Source organism: Anneissia japonica, unplaced genomic scaffold, assembly GCF_011630105.1.
Source record: "Anneissia japonica isolate Jap-2015-1 unplaced genomic scaffold, ASM1163010v1 scaffold1949_len687591_cov173, whole genome shotgun sequence".
Lineage (NCBI taxonomy): Eukaryota > Metazoa > Echinodermata > Crinoidea > Comatulida > Comatulidae > Anneissia > Anneissia japonica.
This window is the reverse complement of record NW_022754854.1, coordinates 254,661-277,816: the sequence shown is the minus strand read 5'-3', so window position 1 is coordinate 277,816 and position 23,156 is coordinate 254,661. Positions and strand designations below refer to the sequence as shown.

At 34.4% G+C, this 23,156-nt stretch overlaps 1 long non-coding RNA gene across 1 annotated transcript in view; it reads right to left on the bottom strand.

Moving 5' to 3' along the window:
* Window positions 1-2,767: 2,767 nt before the first annotated feature.
* LOC117123277 overlaps window positions 2,768-23,156 on the bottom strand; it is a 27,758-nt gene continuing 7,369 nt past the window's right edge. Inside the window, exons 2-3 of the long non-coding RNA XR_004447834.1 lie at window positions 8,936-9,030; window positions 2,768-2,857 (exon numbers count right to left, since the gene is read on the bottom strand). This is a non-coding gene — a long non-coding RNA (uncharacterized LOC117123277). The remainder of the gene's footprint in view (window positions 2,858-8,935; window positions 9,031-23,156) is intronic.

The following is a 23,156-nucleotide window of genomic DNA, read 5'->3' as shown; positions in this document are numbered from 1 at the left end:
AAGAAGAGTGTTTTAGCATTGAGCTTTCAGTAACGTAGGCCTACAGGCAAGTATTGTAATAATAGAGCTCAATTATTTAATGGAATGAAATGTAGGCCTAGAGATAGATCCAAGGTAGCCACAACTGTTTTAAGCAGCAAAGACACCAGCAGTCGAAGACTTATTGGTTAATTACTTCATGCTAATTTAATGCGAATATTGTTTCGATAGGTTAAGTAGTTGAATTTAATTAATCGATCTATGTTGTGGCATGGTTAAACGTCTAATCTCTCTCAATACTATTTTAAATGGCATTCATTTTTGTTCGGTCTACATCTGCTCCTAATGATGTTGATAATAGTAGCTATTTTTTATTAGTACTAGAGTCGATTACTAATTAGAAATTAGAGAACTATCTTTGTTTAGTAGACGTCTTACCATTTTAGAAATTTACAATACTATATTCATTTGTATTGTATACTTTGATAGTCTATTGTACTGCACTAATGACTATACTTATTAACATGGTGCAATCGTACTATATAATATGAGATGCAAATTCACAATTTATGACTTTAAAAATAGCATTAATTTTTTTACAAAATACACTTCTATTGTTCGACCCCAGATTGGTTTCTTTATCGCACAATTCGTTATTATTCATCTTAATCATTTTTGTGCGAGTTGTTAAGTTTATTACCGCCAATCAGAAGGCATTTAGCTAAGCCTGGGAGATAATCAGCATTGTAAACTAATATCAGTATTCAGTTTATCGTTTGCCGGGGAAATTCACCAGGACGATACAATCATAATTGGAAGTAAATGGATATTACCAATTAAAAATGACGAAACCGATAACAAGAACCATGAAATAAATACAAAATATTGATGACCGAATGAGTAGCTCATTATGCAGCTCATGGAACTAATCACTGGTTTTTGTCCAGGATATAAAATATAGGACATTTTTGTAATTATTTTGTGTGGTTTTGGGAAGAGGAGTGAAGTTCTCAGAGTGTTTGAGAATTCCCATTTTTCTATTCAAACGTAAACAATTGCAAATTAATGGAAGTAACTTGCAAACTAAGTTTACATTTAGACATACAATTATGAAATTTTTGTCAATTACATTTTCAAAATTTTATCATTTTAGAGCGGAATTTACATAATTATATTTTATGGATTATAACATTAAATTATTATTATTATTACATTTTAACATTACATTATGATATTTTTGTCATTAAATTTTAACGTTATAGAGCGAAATTTACATACTTATATTTTATAGATTTAATTTTATAATGGGATTTTAATCATTGTATTGTTTTATTGTATGGCCGTTTCCCATGTTTTCGTTGAAAGTTAAGTCAATTTCCAAATTTGCATTATATGAGTTTGACAATGAAGAATATATACTGTCTCTTATACACATCTAGATGTGTATAAGAGACAGCTGTAGTATAGGTTCAATTGGCTAAACTGTGTTAACCACTGTGTGTGCACCAAAACACAAAGATCTTTCTGATATCCAGTTCCTGGTTCAATTGTAATTGCTGCTCTCATGAAGGCTGGAGGACTAAAATACAAGTTACACTTGTGACCCGTCTTTCAGGTGAGATGTGTTTAACCTATTGGTCCTGTCAGAAATGTGTTCCATCTAAGAGCATGTTAAAGAATGCTGTACACTCTTCTGGCAAGAGTAGAGAACTGTCTCCAGGTATAAAGTCCAATTAACCATCAGAGGAACTATTCTGTATTAAAACAGGTCTTTGTAGGCCTACTTTAATAGTGGGTTACCCTCAGCGTGTTACACCAAAAAATAGGCCTATAATGTAACATCAATTAATTTGACATGAAAAATTTGTTATTTGAGCAAATTTCGTGCTGGGGTGAATGCAGAGAGAAATTGCACTCTCTCGCTAAATTGTATTAAGAAAAATAATTGTTGTATTGTATTGTTCGTTATTATTTTATCATTATGAACGTAGCACCGGTAAGATTTTTAAAATATGAGAGTGCAATTTCCAGCACCAAGAGGTCCATATTTTCAAAATGTTCTCACTTCAGCCCAAACCATGGTAGGGATGAGATCAAATCTCACGCACACCCTACCATGGTAGGGATGAGATCGAATCTCACGCACCCCCTACCATGGTAGGGGTGAGATTGAATCTCACGCACCCCCTACCATGGTAGGGATGAGATCGAATCTCACGCACCCCCTACCATGGTCGGGATGAGATTGAATCTCACGCACCCCCTACCATGGTAGGGATGAGATTGAATCTCACGCACCCCCTACCATGGTAGGGATGAGATTGAATCTCACGCACTCCCTACCATGGTAGGGATGAGATTGAATCTCACGCACCCCCTACCATGGTAGGGATGAGATCGACTCTCACGCACCCCCTACCATGGTAGGGATGAGATTGAATCTCACGTACCCCCTACCATGGTAGGGATGAGATCGAATCTCACGCACTCCCTACCGCTAAATCCTACATCCGCCTCAGACGTGGATTGCAAATGCAATCGAAGTTATTCAACATGAATTCTTTAATTTTCTATATTATTTTATGTTGGCTTTCTGTATCATTTTTTCCACCTAATTAATAATGATAACCAATTAATACCAATAGATTATATTGATAGGCCTAAAGGATGACTAAATGATGCTAATGACTTGAACACCAAATTAAAAAAAATAACAGTCCTATATATTTTCAAAACATGTTGATATAAAAACGTACATGAGTTACTACCGCACTGTACTAAAGTACATACCGTAGGTCACAGACACCAATTGCAAATCATTTCTTCTCTTAATTAAGTGAATGCAGGTAGTCTAATATTTTGACGATGCGGTCGTGGCCTAAAAGAAAATGTAAGTAACAATGAAAAAGCAGAAATTCACTTAAAACATGGCGAATAAATTTATGTTTTGTATGCTTTATACAACAGTGGTAACGTGGTAAACCCCGAAAAATGTTAGTAAGCCTATTAGACTTCATCTTTCGTATTTACCCGTACATTATCCAGAGTAGATAACATAAAATATACATCTAATTAATGCAATTCGTATCTAAAAAGTAGCGTACATAGTGCCTACAAGCACAGGTAGGTAATTTAATTGAATATTTAAGGATAGATTGAGATATTGAGTTAAGACTTTGTTTGTTACGTAGCCCACCAGTTCGATCATTCACGAGAACAGTTCGGTGGAATTTGTCAAATTGCTCACCCAGTTTAATTCCACGTCGGCATTCGCTTTGAAGTATTCAATGTCTATATCATTAAGGAAGATATTGTGCTGACGAACAACATGAACAATCTATCAAATGTTGAGAGTCTTCAGCCAGCACAATAGAAATTAATCCCACCAAAGGACCGCTACATGTATAGCCAGTGGATCCTAATCGAATACTTAAGAACAAAAAAGGTCCCTAAACTAATTTTGGAGGTAAAGCAGTACTGTAGCTGAGAAAACTAGAAAACTAATTTATAGTTTCATAAAGTTTAGCTAAAAAAGAAACCTGAAAAATGAACTTTTAATATGGGTGCCGAGAGTACAGCAATCAATGTAATCATCCATAAAATATTAATTTAAATGTAATAATATTAAATAACGAATAAATACTACTTTCAATGTGAATTCTTTACACTCGTAATTGTATCAGCGTAGTGACATTAGGCCTAGATAGGCCTAATTTAAATACGACCATTTTTATTCCGTATATTCCACTAACTTGTATCAGTCAATTCTATTGTTTCGAGTATCTTAGCCCCCCCCCCCCCCCCCCCCCATTCCCACACGCCAGGTCTGATGCAAAAAATTAAATGCATCAGGATTGTGATGAAATTACACAGAGCTTCCAATTCTGTGAAGAATTACTTTAATCCATTTTTATCCTTTGACTTGTCATTCGGTAGATGATGGTATCGCCGGGGTCCATGTACCACATCCCGTAGGCCACGGGTGTATGTATATATATATATATATATATTTATATTTATGTATATATACCATATATATATATATATATATATATATGTATATAATTTTTATACATAGGCTATAAAATATTTCCATATTAACTTTTTACATACGTAATTCACGTCACTGGAAGTTCATTTTTATGTTAAGCCTCCCATACACGATGGCGTGCATTTCGACACTTGGAGTATGTATTATACTATCTTATCTGAGATAATTCAGTGGACATTTCGGCCTCCCATACATTTGTATTAATTTATGCAGTAGCGAAAAGATTTAAGCTCATAAGGAGAAAATATAACATTTGTAGTGTCTGCTATTATTTCCCAGGGTAATGTGTTGAGAAAATAGTTATGTAAATAACTGACGCAAACTCAATTGATAGAAATCGGGAGAAAGATGTTAAACTCTTGTGTTCTTTGTATGGTTAATAATACTTTCACAAGTATTATTAATAGACAGCCACTTGAGGAACTTTTCCAGAATCGAGGCCAAGAGTTACGACTTAAATTAACATCGATTTATGCCTCTTCTTTTATTTCTGTTCTAAAAATTCGATTTGTTTTAATAGGTTCTCTTGAAACTCGGATGGCAAAGCGCCCAACCTAATTACCGACCAGTCGTGAAGAATACTAAAATTGGTTTTGTTAATTCGCTAAGTAGGTAATCTCGTTAATACGAAGCCATGTTCATGCTCGATTCAACCCACAAGTAGCCGATCGAGCCCTTTCTTCTCCCCCATGTCTATTGTACTCTTGTTACATCTTAATATATAACTCAAAGGTACCGAAACACTGGGATTAACAATTGTATAGAAAGTATAAATAGATAGGATAAATCAGGTACTACTGTAAAACAAGTCTTGAGAATAATGTTGTTTTTCTACAACACACAAAAGCGTTACGGTACTGTTCAACTATGAAGTGGGGAGGGTTGTTAGTGACGTAAAAACTTAGTAATAAATTATAGAATTAAAATGAACAAGATTCAGTATTAAGTTCCAAGGCAACTTTTTCATTTTCTTTTAAAAATATCATTTCGCATTTTGTAACCCCCATTTTCCCATAAATCATTTATTATTAGACAAGCAGTAAAAATTTAAGGATTTTTAAACTATAGGCCTTTTGTGCAAATTGCGTTCGTAACGCGTTAAAATAAAACGTGCGCTTTACGATGTCACAAATTGAAGATATTTTTATTACTGACTAAAGCTGCGAGATAAATAAGATAGTATTCATTCTACGTGTATGCCTATACGTACATTCATTATTTTTGATATGCAATAGCTATTACCCTTCTATTCCCATTGTTTTGTATGAAAAAGCCTATAACACATTTTAATTTATGCGTAATTCGTAATCACTGTGCGCAATAAGCGCTTTCCGACGCGTGATAGCTTACTACTACATTTAGGCCTACTATGCCAAAGTACACCTGAACCGCGAATACATGCATTATACATACCTAGTGAGAGCTAATTCATATGCGAGCGATAAATTAGCCGGAAAGAAACGGATAGTTATATCATGGATATATTAATCATTGCAATTGTTAAAGCCTATTGAAATGTGGAGACCGTAAGTACTGCTACTGTTCCGAAGATTCATACAGGATATTACATAATACTCGGCACTCAGGTCAACAAGACCTTGCCGCTGAAATACTGATTGTGATTTGACGAAAAAGAAATACTTCTAATCATCTAAACTTTGTAATTTTTCGTTTAATTACAGGACAATGATGGCGCGATTTGGTGGAATTAAGAGCGATCTATTGACCAATTAACGAATCATTGAATTTGCATTTGGCGGCCATACATCCATTACGCTTTCGTTAGGTTTTGACCTCAATAATAGTAGTGTAATACCTTCTTATATTCATGAAAAACAACAATAATAATAATGTCTATATTGAATAAGTTTTAAACAATAAACTTGTTATATCTAACCTAATTTTAAGCCTATAGTGAACCTGTAGTATACAAACGTATACAAATATTACGTATAATGCTAACCGAAACCTACGTAAAGCCGAGCATTCATTGCATCGTACGACCGTCGTGCGACGAATCTAACCGCTCCCCGTGAGCGTTAGACGACGCGAGGCCGTCCGTTGATTGTCATTAGACACCGTTTTAACGACGATCCGTTGCGAGCGCGTCGTGCTGTTCGTTTTCCATAGAATTGCGTCGGCCGACCACCGTCTTTTTGGGAACAATATGAAAGGATTTCTTCTTTTGTGAATCGGGTATATGTTAACATATGCCCGATACATGTATCATTATACATAATGATTCTCCGTCGTTCCAGAGCGGGTCACAATGGCAATAACCCAATCATGTCTAACCAACACACACACAACTGTGCTGCGGAAAAGTTCAGTGTATACTGTTATTAAGACCGGGTGCATTGCGCCACCCTCGACGATTCACGATTCCATTGACACCGCAATATGATGAGATGGGCGAGGAATCGTTTTCAACAACGCTTTGCTCAGATTCGTTGTCACGCGAGCGATAAACATTGGCCGACCCTCTGCCGAGTAGAGTGAGCTGGCTTAAAGCCGGGCACATTCATAGGGAACGCAACGGCGAGGCGCGCGTAACAAGTCGTTTTTAATGACGATTCGCTCAGATTGCCCCCGACAATCAGCAAACGGCGTCGTCAAGCGCTCTCAAGGACCGAGATGGATTCGTCGACCGACGGTCGTACGGCCGTAGTACGTGCCCGGAGGTAATGTGATCCAACGCAATCTCATCGAACGTGACAGAATCCCATGCCGATACAGATTGAAGATCTCTCTATTGGCGGCATTGTCGGAGTCGAAGATCCGTCCGTTTTTCCTGGAAAATTGTACAAGTGTTGTTTGTGAAATTCAGCAATAGTTATACTACCCATGACATGTTTAGCATTAAACAATAAAATTCAATTTTCCAATTAACCAATCACGTTACATTGTTTATGAAGCTAATCCAATCCCGCACTCATTTCATCCATAAAACGGCAAACTGTTTAAGGTTTTTTTCTGTTCTTTCAATTGTTATAGTGGTAAACAAAACGGTGTGTAATTAATCAGAAACGTGCAGCATTAACTCTCCGTCCAATGCAACTGAATTAAAAAAGAAAACCTTGATGTTTAATCTAATTTAATTATGAAACAATAAATGATTCCATACTCGGTTATAATTCGTCTTTTGGCGGTCTTTTGTCAATCTTAATACAAGACTCTGTCTAACCCTTCAAACAAGTAGATTAGTTAAAGAAATGTTTTGCAAATGTAAATTCCATAAAATTAGTCGCCCACATTCATCCTTTTCAATATTGTTTTTTCAAAATATAAACTTACTGAGCTTTCTGCTATGTGATTGGCAATAAACGACCATACCCCACTGATAGAACTGAAATTTTAAAACAATGATGTATACTAAGCGTACATTGTCGAGTTCTTTGTTTTTCCCCCTTGGTTGAAAGTGTTTATATAATAATTATTACTCTATTACTTTATTCAATTCATCCTCTTATTTTCGCGCCTTTGATCATATTTTGAAATTGGCGCATAACAAATGTTATTATTATTATTATTGTTATTATTGTTATTATTATTATTATGATTATGATTATGATTATGATTATTATTATACTCTTTTATCTTGTGCTAAATGAAGTGAACGACGATATGTGGAGTACCACTAATAATACCAATAGAATATTTGAAGTATTTACAAATCGATATAATATATAAGACAATGTTTGTAGTCTATTGTTAGTTAACGCCTACTTTTGATGTGCAATCAAAATTTGGTTTGTGATTTTCATGATATGGCCTAATACTACTGCACCAGAACTTTATAAATTCCATTTCAATATTTAAACAACTAATTAACATCAGGAAGTCAATTTGTATTAATTATTAATAAATTATTAATTTGGGTTTTCAAGTGGGCAGTATTTTGTTAGAAATAAATATACTAAGAAGAGTTGACACAGGTCGCTCATGTCAAACTCTTATCTTCTAGATGACTTCTTAGTACAATCAAGAAGCACAATCACACAAACAATTAATATCGATTTATGTAATTGATAGCAGTCATAAGGTGATTCTTCAAAGCGATTTTAACACACTGCCGATGAATCCGCCGATAAGTCCGTAATTGAAACATGAAGTCTGTAGTAGAACCTGTATTCTGACCGTTAATTAAGATATTTATTGAATAGTCGGTTGCTGTCAGATCTAAGGCTGGGTTCTAATGAGTTAGTTTTTAGAACAGAAAGACGAAACAAACCATCGAAGGACAGTAAACCTCATATTGATTGTAATTTGCGTGCGAAGTTAAAACCTTAAGGACACTGTCCAAATTGAAAAGGACTTCAGAAAAGGATCGAAATTATTTTAACTTGATTAACCAATTGGAGCGTGGCTTAGTACGGAACATCAAACTTCTCATGCATACCTTTATCTATCCCCTTTTTATGATTGCGGATCAAAAGCGAATTGATTTCGGATACCGTGTATATTAGAAAAACACACTAGCATAAAAGACGTACTCGATGTCCATTCTTTGAATATTGGATTTGAAGACGGACACAAAGGGCAAAGCGGTAATTAGATGAGGCAGATTTAGGTCTTTTAACTTCATGTATGTAATACTTAATATACTTAACCGAGTTCACTTTGTCGGCTCATTCGTAGTTTGTTTAAGCACTTTTAAGAAGTCTGGTGGTACCTTCTTTTGTTTTCTCGACTGTCCAGACACTACACTTTCGAGTAGTACTCATGTTGGAGCTTCTCAGCAATTAGAATCCAATAGACATTCCCAAGAAAGGCCAACAAACTTTATGTATACACAAACACAGCAACAAGTCTGATTGTGGAATTGGATATTTTTAATTAATGAAATCATTACTGCGAACGATAGAGCTTGAAAACACTTTTTATATTAAGTGTGATGGTACTTACTTTTGTTTTCTCGACTGTCCAGACTACACTTTCGAGTAGTACTCGTGTTGAAGCTTCTCAGCAATTAGAATCCATTCCCAGGAAAGGCCAACAAACTTTATGTATATACAAACAAAACAACAAAAAGTTTGATTGTGTAATTTGTTATTTTTAATTTTTAAAAACACTTTTACGCTTTTTTATATTAAGAACACATTTTATGCAAGCCTACCAATGCTAGGCCCTACATAAAAGCAAAAAGTATGAAAATCTTCAAGGCATGTTATATTATAAGCATCGAAGTTCTTTGTTTTTACAACAATTGCCCTACGTTCAAAAAACTGCTCCCACTAAAGTTGTTATGCATGTTGTATTCATTCTTTTCAATTTAATTCAATTTTATTCAGAGCTACAATTGCCATCGACAAATATTCGCAGAAATTACGGTACATTGCACAGAAGTGCACAATGCATGAGAACGGAAAAAAGCTCAGTAAAGCTGATGAAGGCCAAAGGACTGGCCGAAAATTTCTTTCGAAAATATATAGTGTTCTACAGTCTACATGCCTTGTTGTCATAATTTTTTGTTTCAACGACTAATATATATATATATATATATTATATAGCCTATATATTTAATATATTTTTAATTTGTTGAGATTATAAGCATTCGAACGAAAAAATAAAAAAATCAATATATATTATATATAAAACCTATGTACATTTTATATATTTATATATTGTTTTCAAGCTGAGAATATAACCATTCGTTGTTTTTTTGTTTTTTTTGGGGGGGGGGGCTCGTTTTTTTTGTTGTTTTTTTTTTTGTAAATAATGGTACAGTAATTTTTCATAATTATAATTAGTCGTATTCATCCGCCTATAGGCCTACCTCCGTTTAATTTCCAAGCATTGTACTGCTGATACGCTCTAAATTGTCAAAACTCCGGCGGTCTGAACCGTATTCGTCAGTATTTTATTCGAAATTGATATGTCTTGAATCCCAATCTATTTTGTACAGGCCTAATATACTTTGGTATTGGCACATAAGCCAAACTGCCAAATCCCGTATGTGTTTCATTGTTGGATTAAACACAGAATTATGAACAGATATTCAGTTCCCTAAAAATATTATACAATGCTCTTATACAATTTATTCAGCGTAGGCCTATTGGAAATCAAATCATCGCATACTCCCGTACTTAGTGGTTTACACAACATTACTGTACTTTCCCCAAAAAAATAAAACAACTAAACAAAACGTGCGCCTCAATGGCCTATCTTCTCGATTTTTTTTTTTATTTTTTTTTTTAATAAAGACCCATTAATGCATAGTCAGTCAAGTTTAATACTGCGTCATCATCGGTAAACATATTCTTGATATAGGCATACAAGGACTTGTTCTTGTATACGAGATATGGCGTCTGGCGTCGACTCATGTCGAGTGCGCCATAATAATAGACCTACAAATACACATCATTTATGATTGGTAAATAAACAATTTTAAAATCATTATACATTATGGTCATATTTAAACATAGTAATTGTTTTATTTCATGTACTATTTTTAATGAAAATATTCACTCGTTATGCCGGCGTCACTTATGATCATCTGATCATACCATATTTCGTTTAACTATTGACAATTTAGTGATGTATTCATTTCGAATAATTGACGTTTTACACGCTAAGCTAATTACGAATAGAATCTAGTTGATTGCCAGATGATATGTTGGGAATGGTATCCTAATTAGTCTTGTCGAAAGAATTAACAAATTAATGGACTTTCTACAGATAAATACTTAATTGGAAAAGCTGATAGCCTTTTATGCGAAATTCATAACATAATTTATGATCCTACATTAGGCTTATTACATTAACTGTAATGAGCTTTTCATATCTCCTGTGATGAAAATGTTTTAACTTTTTTTTCGGAAAACGTTAGAAATGCCAGGGGCGTTGGAAACGGGAATAGGGTTGTTTATTATAACCAATTTAGTAAACATGCTAATGTTGTAAACATCTAGAACCGTAAGTTTTCAAATATTGACTCATATATTGATGCAATTTATTGAAGTGTACTATGTAATATGGCCATAATGTCAGTACGGTACTGTATTTAAATAATAACCAACCGTATGGAATGAAACTTACGTTAAGATGTGAAGTTGAATAGCTTGGTGTTTAAGATGCTTGTCTTCCAATGCCAGGGTCAGGGGTTCAATTCCTGTCACGGTAACATGAATTTTTCTCAACAACTCCTCTCCCTAAACCTCATAACGAGACTCAGTTTATGTAGAGCATCTTGTAATGGTAATGGTTTGTCTTGTGAAGGAATTGCCACTCTATTAGGTAGAATCGGGTAAATGAAGATATTAAGTTCGCTATTGGTATATCCTTGGAAAAAGCACAATTCGTCAGGACGAAAAAAATTTATGTATTTTCTACATATAGGCCTATTAGTAGACTCTAAAATCGATTAAATAAGCCTTTGAAACCCCAAAATTGTCAAAATTTTCGGGGGGACCGCTTCCAAAACCTTTTAATCGAAGCTCGACCACGCCCACTTTGCTTTCGTCGGGGAAATCTGACCCTCTTTGGGGACCTCGTTCCCCCCCCCCCACTCCGTCGGGCAAATCCTGGCGCCAACCCTGATAAAGTTGCAGTTCAAATTATCAGTTTCGTTATAATGGTTACCTGTGTAAATTTTCAGGTGGCCATATATTGGTCACAAAAAGATATATAGCACTAAGAATAAACCGTTAATAGGATTGGCCGAAAGTTTACAATGAAGACGATAACGTCATAACTAATAGGTCAGAGGTGCTTCGACCTCTGAAACCACTAAAATAATAACTCTGTATTTGACATTTTTATTTGACTCTATATTAGTGACCCGAAGCCTCGACTTTGCGTTTGTTTCAGGGGTGTAGGCCAAATATTGTGGCACCGTACGTCAGGCCATGGAATCATACCTCCATGTTCATGCAAATGCCTGACATGACGTTATTATAGAAATCTTTGCAACTACTTTCTCTTCTCGGGTATCGCTTTAACAAGCTTTCAATGAATGATTAAAAAGTGTTTATATTTGAGTAATTACTTGAATGAGCGACCTGCACTGAGTATGAAAACGAAGGAAGCTCATCCCCTTGGTAATGCAATGCGAGAACACTGCACGGAACACCGATCCATGGGGAATGAAATTCCGGCTTTAGAAGTCGGTGGGTTTGATGTATTTAGCTGATTATTGTACTTTTAGAATACAGCTTGTAAAGATAGGCCTTGTGTGTGAGTCAAATAGTCACTCAATATAAAGATGCAAAACCACACAATTCTTCTCACCGCTGTCCAATTAACTTTATTAGGTTTTTCAAACACATCTTCCCTTGGGTTCGTAGGAATGGAATCTTAAAGTTCTGATTGTTTTTCATTCATTATATTATTTGTGCTAATTTGGGAAAAGATCAAAACTGTAATTCGTAATTCTGCTGATGGAAAGTATAGAATTTTAATACGAGTTTTCTTCAATCTTTGCTTTAGGGAATCCCTTTACACCCCTTGACAGATGAAGAACTGCTTATTACTTACAAAGTAGAGGCTATATCGTGGAAACGGGAGAAAAGTTTAATCTCAATTTATATCACTTTAAATTGATGATAAATTAGCCTTAATATACATTCTTATTTAATAACAGAAACAAAAAAACCCTTTTAAGCCACTTAAAATATTTAATTTTTTTAAGTGCAACATTTTGAAGAAATAAATGGGAGTACACACAATCTCCGTAGCTCAACATGTAGATTAACCGAAAGGTAAGCTATGGTCTATGGTTCCGAGTCACATTGGAGACAATTTTGAATACTACACAGATCTACCATCATTAAAATGAGCTTTGTCTCATTTATTGTGCGGAAGCATGTACTGTTTGTCTATAATTAACCAAGAATCGTGAATTCGAGTCCGTTCGGATACGTTTATACTTCTCCACCCAGCGTATAATGCAGGCCTATTTGGTATATGAATAATAAAGACTGAAATTAATAAATACTAATAAGTTATCATCCTCATCAATCACCATTATCATTACTGACATGATCATGATATTCATCATGATCATAATGATCACCATGACAATCACTGTCATTGTCATCATCACCACCACCACCAAAATCATCACACTCATCATCATCATCATCGTCCTCCTCCTCATCAGCATCCTCCTAATCATTTACCCTATTACTACTACTCCACTCTATTATTATTAAATTTATTATTATTGTCGTTATTGTTATATCATATTGCTGATACTAATCCACTATCTTAAATAGTACGGTACAGGAATAGCCTACTACCATTAATCCGTATTTGTCTTCATCGCTACAAATATAAACGAATAAATGTAGCTTAATACGATATAATGGTACTAAATACATTGGTATTATAAGCCCATATTATACGGTCTTCACTTTATTTCATATTTTTACATCAAAATAATTATTTCCTGACATGGCTTTCATTTCTATGGCATTTCAACTTTTCATACATCGATATCATAATATTTTATAGCACATGAACCTAGTTTCAATACAATTTGCTCTGATCGAATTTCAATATAAATTTAATATCCATCGCCTTCATTATCGTACCACCAACATTCATTAAAAACTAACTAGCAATCAAATACAAATACACTTGTCACGAATTAAACGGAAGTATCATTGCTTCGATTTTATTCCATCTGTATCGTCGGCTACTGTAGCTCGCGGCTCGCCGACAATATTTGCTAATCTATCGTAAATCGTATCAATGACAGTCATTAAAACCAATCTAATTAAATGACATCAACATTGAAAATTAGAAGTGACTTTACCAAAATTAGATTCTATAATAAATAGATTTAGCTAATGAAAGTAAATAAGTTCGAGCAAGGCTATTATAATTATTATGTTTGTTTTGGTTTCGATTGAAATAATCATTACACTATTCACGTAACACTAGATATTTGCTTTATGTTCCTGAGGTTATTTCTGATTGATTGATTGATTGATTGATTGACTGATGGATTGATTGAGTGAGTGACTGAGTAATTAATTAATTGATGGTTGATTTGTTGATTGATTGATCGGTTGATCGATTAACTGATTGACTATTGGCTGATTGGCTGAACGCTGATTGGTTGATTGATTGATTGATTGATTGATAGATTGATTTGTTAACCTGTTGCTACTTTGGGATTTTTTAATCAACTTATCTTTACCTTTTTTATTTTTCAAGATATTATTTTGCTTAGACCTAATTGGGTATATTTGAGTGTGTTCATTAAAGAATAAAAACTCTAGAATTAGGACAATATATAATGACACAGAGACAAATGTATAAATTGAATTAAATCTCTTTGAATTTCTATCTATCTATGAATAGTGGTTAGCCAATTAAAAAGCCGGTAAGCAAGTTGATTCAGAGAGCACGTTGCTGCATGACTACCAACCTGTCTGTATTATCCATGTCCGATAGCAGACCTTTCTAAGTGTTTACGTGTAACAAAAAATAAACGAAAACATCACGGCTAATGTGTGTTTGAAGTGTACTCGGCAGTGTGACTCACTTATGTAGTCAATTGCATAAAATACCAAGTTGCTCTTGATGCTCGGCCAGAGGAATACTAAACATAGAGGTGTTAACTTTACGCGGGTCAACGCACGAGAAGAAGATTTGCTGGCACTCGAAGAGCGCCTTGCTTGGCAATTTCTGGCAGACGAGACCACTTCAGCAGCATATCTTACGACATAAATCGCTCGTTCAGCTTAAATGAAAAGATTCGTAATGTACTGCTTACCAACAATCCTCACACTCATTTGGCCGGATTATCTGATCTTAAACTCCAATTTGACAAAAGTATCATCTGCGAATGAGTTAGAATGCCCCGGGTACAGTGAACTCGGCAGCACCAACAATATACAGCTGCTGCGGGTATATAAGGCTCACGCATTTCATATTCGTTTTAATATCAGGATTATAAAGTTAGGCTTATACAAACTGTGATTGATAAATTTGGCTTACAGCAAGACGATATACATACATGCTTCAATATATAAAATAAACAAATAAGAAATAAAATTCCTCAAATGGTGACTATATTGAAGCATAGATTTTTTTTTTTTTTTTTTTTGAAAATATTAAAATAAAATCTACCGGTAGACCTATGTTTAAAAGTACCGTAGTTAAAAAACAGAAAAATTCTAGGCCTGTTTCTTATTTGTCTACTGTTATTTACAGTACCAATGGGCTTTCGTGGTCACCGATATTACACTCGCCTTGGCAGGTACAATTTCCACTGGAAACAGTACTTTTTTATACAAATGATAAGGAATATGCTTGAAATGCTATATACCTATTTCTTTAATTGATTATATATATATACATATAAAGGCCTATAGGCCTATATACATATATAGGCATATATATATAAGCCTATATATATATTAATTAAATATATAATATATATATTCACAAACAAATTAGACAAAGAATAGGTCTATATAAAATTATTTAAATGATGACTTTGGATCATATTGTAAGATACGTAGGCATATATAATTAACAAATAATTATAAATAACAGTACTTTTTTATACAAATGATAAGGAATATGCTTGAAATGCTATACCTATTTCTTTAATTGATTATATATATATACATATATAAAGGCCTATAGGCCTATATACATATATAGGCATATATATATAAGCCTATATATATATTAATTAAATATATAATATATAAATTCCCAAACAAATTAGACAAAGAATAGGTCTATATAAAATTATTTAAATGATGACTTTGGATCATATTGTAAGATACGTAGGCATATACATTGGCTTATATACATATGCTTTTTTTTTTTTGCTTTTTTTTTTAGAGTTTGATGAGGTTTAAATCTTATAGATTATCCTTGCTTTAAAAAGCTCACATTTTCACAAGCTCTGCCAGCTATTTCATGGACCAAGACATCGTATAGAAGATCTATAGCTCACACATTGCTTGGAACGAACAAATCTGTTATGATCCATCTTATCGAATGTTTGATCATTTCGGTTTTTATTTAAGCCAGAGATGGCTTAAATGATTGATATTTTAGTTCATTAAACGTAATCTAATCTTAGCCAAGTATCAGGCAAAAATATTAATAATCTACAATAACCAGGAATGTTCTGAAATATGGTACGACAAGTGGGGATTCGTGGGGCTTCTTGTGATACAAAATAGGCCTATATAATAAGCACATAATTATATATAAATAAGCAAAGCGAGCGCTACATAAAAACCATCACGTTCTGTAGCAAATGTCATCATCCGAACGCTTGGCTTCAATATTCATTTTTTCTCTCACTCACTAACAGCCGAGATGGTAAGTGGTGTTAGCTTTAGCAAAGAATTATCCATTTATCCGGCGTTAACCATCAGACAGAATAAACGAAATTGCGCGACTCAAATGATTTAGAAGGGCATTACAGGGTATTTGAGTTTTAATTGAATTTGTAATTACCGTTGATCCGCACACATCGCTTCAATAATGAGAAATTAAGCTTGTACACTACCGACAGCTGCCTAGGCCTGCCAACTACATCATATAAACATTCAGAACTCCAAATAATAAACATTAGTGATCAAGTACCCGCGTTCAGGTTTATCGTAGTTCACTCATTATCAAGTATAACATAATCTTTTCCGATCGTAATTACGTCATTGGCGGTCTCAGTTGTGATCGTGTGGGACCGCATTACTTACAGTAGTTTATGATATTTAATATGTCCAGGATTGGATTCAGCGTTTTCGAACCATACAGTACATTTGCTAATAATAAACAAGTCAATGATATAGCAGAGTGACTGGTGAGCTTAATACTCCATGAGGATGATATATAGACCCACGTCGTTCTGTATTCGTCCTGCTGATTGATCAGAATGTGCCATTTATCAGGCTGAATCATTTTAAATATGTCTTAATAAATCGTCGTTGTATTGTAATTCAATTAATTAATGTGAAACTATATGACGTCTCAATCAATCTACTATGGGTCTACTATTGTTTTTATTATCACCATCATCATATAAATAACCTTTTTATTAGGCCAATAATCATAATAGGCATAGTCTTAATATAAATCATAATCATCTTTATCATCATCAATATCATGATCATTATCAGTATCATTTTACTATTTAATAATTTTCTTTGCATAAAACCATACTTGTTTTATGTAAAAGAAATTATTAATACCGTAGTGAATGTAAAAACCGATGAAATGTTATCACAAAAGTATCATTTTAGTTATAACTATAATTAATATCATCGTCCTCCTCATCATTATTTATATCCATAGGCCTATTATTATTTTCATAATTTGTATTATTATTTATATTATTATTATTGATTCTAAAACGGAGCATAGCTAACTTCCGCTTGAGTACGGTAATCATTATTCTCATAATTTTTATTATTATTATAATCATTATTTAATATCATTATTATCATTTCTAGAGCAAAACATAGCTACACTTCCGCTTGTGTACGGTAATTATTATTTTCATTATATTTTAACACCGTATTATTTATATTATTATTTTTATTATTATAATTTGTAAAGCGCAACATAGCCATACGTCCGCTTGAGAAAGTACTCACAGGTAATTAATTGTACTCGTTGATTGGGTTATAATTAAACCCAGAAATGACAAGTAAAATATGGTTTTCATTGTTTTCTTCAAAACCAAATGTTTCAAAGAGACCCGATTAATTACCAACCTATGGTTACCATTATTTTTGCTCTACGTTTTATCTGATGCCGAAATGTTTCTTGCCGACAGAAGCTGATTACCGCGGCCATCAAGTGTCTTTTAAATCCTTCGGAGTCCGTTTAAGTTATTCGTGTTTGGAATTGGTCTGTAATGGATAAAACACAGTCCGGCTTTAATAAACACTGTTGTTAACCGTCAATTATCCCTTGTTCGACGTAGAAACGCCGCTGCTTATACGGAAACATAAACGCGAATGAATGATTACATGTAGAAAATACACAGGCATACATATCCTTTGCAAAGTTCATGTTTTTAGGGTGATATTTGGACACTTATTATCATCACAGCATACGCTATCTAATCACACGCTGTCCGATATTTAATGGTTGCGCCAAATTACATCGATCTACACACATTGATATAAATTATACCCACCCACACACATTCGAAAATACTGTACACATTTAAATCAATGGCTCTTATCAAAACACGAGAAATAAGAAAAAGCCTTATATCCTAATTATAATTAATAATAAGCATATATGTGCGTTTATGGAACAACACTAGTGTTGTGGGACATGCGCGTATCCATGGCCATGTTGGCCAGTTGTTAGGTTTGATTGACAACGCAGCCAATTATGATTACAGCGATTAATATTTATGTTAGGGTCTTGCTGCCCAGATTCTACTCCGGATCAAGTGATACAAAAAGCATATCCAAAAACTATAATGGTGGATTTAAAATACTCATGTTTGGTAATGCTAAGCTAAATTTTAGATTCATGTGGGGACCACTTTAGGCAGGCTTTTGTAAGTACATTAAGTCTAGATAAGCATTGACACGCTTTAGAAGATAACGGTCTCGATGCTAAATTTCAGTTTTCGACTTAATCATGCGTCCGAATGACATTTTCGTAGGGGATCTACCGAACTTCTCACCCTCAAACTGTATAATGAATGGATCAAGGACACAACAACATCATTATAATAATAGAAATGTTGGGATTACTTCGCGGAGTGATATATGGTTGAATTTGTAACTACATTATGCTAATGATTAGCCGAAGGATATGGTATTATAATCTGTACAGGGAAATAATAAAATAAGAGATCATGTTTTGTCTTCTCAGTCGGTTTCTTTTTCAAATATCTGAAAAAGATCAAAGAAGGCCGACTGAGCAATAGTTCATATTGTCAAGTCGTAAACGCCCAAAAGTTAAACGCATGCGTAGGATTAATGACCAATCAAAATAGTACATTCACGCTGCCCTGGTAACGATAAATGTTCATGTCGCATTAAAAATACTCTTGTGTATGTGTGTGGTAAAATTTTGGCTTCTAAATACCATAGTTGTCAGCTTCGCTTAGTTTAATACAACTTTCACTATTTTAAAAATTTGAATGGTGGATCCAGGGGTGCCATCCCCTTCCACCGCAGCAGCCAAGGAGTGAATAAGCAAGTGCGAAATAGTTAAAATAAGTTTAAAATTGCTAAAACTTCGGAGTATCCAGAGAAATAAGTTCTACAAATTATAGGTAAGGAAATGTCATAACCCTACCCCCATGCCATAGGTCGTCGCAGGACACCACGCATCCCATTCCATCGCCAAAACACCTGAATCCGCCCCTGTCCAGATCTAAATTTTTGTACATTTCAAGATAAGTACAGGTATTCATTTTATTCCACGGGTCAGATATAATTTAATAAATATCAGGCCACACCGATATCGAATTATGGATATTATAATTAACAGGTTCGTACTGTTAAGTTAAAATATGGTAACATCAGTGGATTTTCATTTCAGTTCAGTCGAATTGTTAATTCTCTAATGCGGGCCAACAAACTCTTCCCATTTCTTTAGTGTTCCTAATACTAACAATAAATGACGAAATATTTAATAAAATCTAAATACTAGTGTGATGTTGGAATAATGTAAGTTTAATTTATTACCTGGGATTCTAACAATTTTCTTATATTCGGAAACAACATTGGCAGAAGCCCTCCAAAAACTAAGTAATGCTCGTAGATAATAGGCCTACGCGGAGTTTGAGACTTTCATTACTTTTCAAGGATTTGTGTTGAGCAATCGGTCGGGTCAGGGGACGCAACTACAAAGCTACCGAATCTGTTGTACCCATTTGTTGTTCAAGTACCTTATTGTAGGACTACTTTGTGTTGTCAATTGGATTTCAACTGATTGCTAATTGGTTGAATTGTCAACACTATTGCACAGCAGTCAAGTACAAAGGCAACCGGGTAGACTCGAGTTAATTGCTGCAATGTGCGGGACAAATACGTTTCGGGCTGGAAGAAGCAAGGGGTATTGTTCTCGGCGGCTTTAGCAATTATCAAGTTAAGGCCTACGAGAATTGTTGCTCACTTGCATGCCTAGCTTCGCGGCATCGTTTTTGATACCGATAGGGACAATCCGATTTTTAGGATTTAAATTTTGAGTTTAAACCGATCTTGATTGTTTTTTAAAGACTTGTGTTGTACCACGTTCATTTGACTCGGTTGTCAATGTTGCTCAACTTAAGCCTTGTTCAGTGGGCGAGGTACTTTGTGCGACTTGATGTCGATACGCGAAACAGGAACGAACAACATATAAAATCCGTTTAGCAAATTGAATCTCCTGTTAAATATTTGCAAACTTTAATATATATGTGATTTTTAATGGAATACCACACAATTAATATAGGATAGTTCAAAAAGCTCAATGATTGTTAGTAGGCCTATTCTAAATCTTAGGCTGTGCTATTTTTAATGTCAAAATATCGTTCAAATTGTTAATGTTATTTTCAAAACTGTATAATTATTTACTTTTTAGCGAACATTGTAAATGAAGTTGAAAATGAAATCAAATGTAGGCCTAAATATTGTTAATTTTTAGGACAGCTTAATCAAAAGATGTACTACTATTGAGTATAAGTATTAAGCTGACGTTCAAATATAAATGTTGGCAATTCATTTATAGTTTTAAAGTTTTCATTTGTTTCATTTACTTGATTGAATTGTGTATGTAATCCATGTTGCAAGTGAAATAATTTTGATTTGATTTGAGTGTTTGCAACGATTTTATTTTTGTAATTTTTTAGTGTACCTACTTGTATTCTATTAACACTCCTTTGTAATGTTTTTCTATTTATTGTTCTGTAAATTATGGTAACAGGTTGGCCTATAGTTTAGAAAACTTTTGAAAAATGTAATTGTAGGTCTAGCCTAGAATTTTTTTTTAAAATAATCAAATCGCCAATATAATAGAGGGCGCTAATAACTAAATATACCGAAGTGAAACCTTATATAATCCCAACAGACAAACGTATTTGGTTACAATTTTGTTGGTTGTCTGTATTTATACAAAACTCATAATGACATTTCAGCTCCCCGTCGAGGAATTAAGCAATTGGAAACAACTAGTTTCACAAACAGCAAAGAATTTGAAAACGATTTCAATCTCGTTACTTAGTCCTACCACGGTTCCACCCTGACACCTCTGCTACACTTCGGCCAGCACATTCCAGGCCCGACGGGCAACCTGAACTCTAAGCTCTCAAATACATGCTTACAATCTGATACAGTCACACTGTTACAATTACCGAGGCGCATGGTCTCGTTGCGGGGACCAAATCTTGCTGCGAGGATAATGGCATGAGAAATTAGACCATGATTAGACCCGTCGAGAAGGCTTGTTCGGTGATCTTTCAACTCATCGGCAAACGGCTCTGACGGCATGGATCCCCAGCGAAATTCTATTTGTGAAATACTGATGCTGACGGAGAAATGTTTTGAAAATATGCCATTTTATAAGCCAGGACAAGACACTGTTTCGATTAGAACTGGTTTGGCTTGCATATGAATTAATTGCGCCGTAGGCAAGCACTTTTGGATATGCCCATATCAATTGCTGGCTCTATCACAGTTTAGCTTAACATGTTTAACAATGCGTGGTCTGGTTTAAACAAGTAATACAAGTCAATTTGCAGCAGATCCGTTGGGTTAGTGTTGGTTTCATACCCTTGCTGTGAATGACAGTTACCATAGCTCATCAATAATTGCGATAAAGAACAAGAGGTATCAACAACTGTAACGGAAAACATCTGCAATAACAGAAGATTCTTTTCCAGAGTTAATGTCAGCAAAAATCCATCATTTTTTTGAATGAAAAAACTATGTTTTGTTACCATGACCTAGTTCTGAAGGAACATTATTATTCTATATATTTAAGGAATACCAAAATATATATATTTTTTTATAATAAACACATGTTCGGTTATCACCGACTAAACGACATTTATTTATTTATTAATGCTTACTTAAGCCTTGTCGGTTACACCTGGCGGTGTAGGCCACCAACCTGCACGTCTCCACTTCACACCGTGTTGTTGGGGATTCCTACTACCAAACATCATTCGCATCTTCCCAGCTCACGCACCGTGTCCTACCTCATCAAAGTGTAATTATGTGCATTATTATCATCATTAATATTCTTAACATCCATCGTACATGCAATCATCGTGCAACACCATTTTGCATAATCATCATAAAAGGAGCATCATCTTCTTTCATTTGGCTGGGGGGGGGGGGCGAACGAGGAAACGGTTCTTTATATTTTGCTTAAACATCATACAATAATAAGCAAGTCAGTTAATCCGTTACGAGTATAGGCCACAGTAAGCATAATACTCTACCATTAGTGGCAATTGGAACTATAAAATATTACAATTGTAATTGTTATAACCTAAATGATTTTATATTTTTCATATCTAATATATTTTTAATTTAAAAATTTAGCATATAAAGGCATACTTTCTTATACCAAAATATTGTATGATAAAACGCACACCAACACTAAGTATTCTAACGTAATTCCTTCGAGGCAACACTACATTAAACGGTCAATGGGACTATCAAATGAAGCAAATATCATTAGTAGCTAATTCATTTTGAATTAGCTACTAATTGTCTACAAAAGCAATTAATTATTAACGATATCGGAGACCAGTACCACATCAACATTAATTAGTCAAAAAGGCCAATGCGAAAAAAAAAATCTCATACTCCGGGCTTTTTTTAGGGTACAGTATTGACAAACTGCGGTTCATGCAATCCATCTACCCTTGTGACCACGTCAACTGCAATTCAAGCGGGGCAGGACGAAGTATAGCTGCAGTATTGTACCAAAAGTGCGAGGCACCTTAAAACATGCTACAAATCCGTAAAAGTGTAAATGGCGATATTTTAATATCAATTATGATGTTCATATAACCTTCTCATCGAGTATTACTAAAATCAAAATATTTCCTTCTGGTTGAGTCTAAGCCCCTCTCCCACTAGGGTTTTTTTTTTTCAGCATACGAGTTACAAGAGAATGATGAATTGCTAACTCGGCAAAAACTCGTAGGACGATTCGGAAAGCTCGGAGAGGACTCTTACCTACTCGT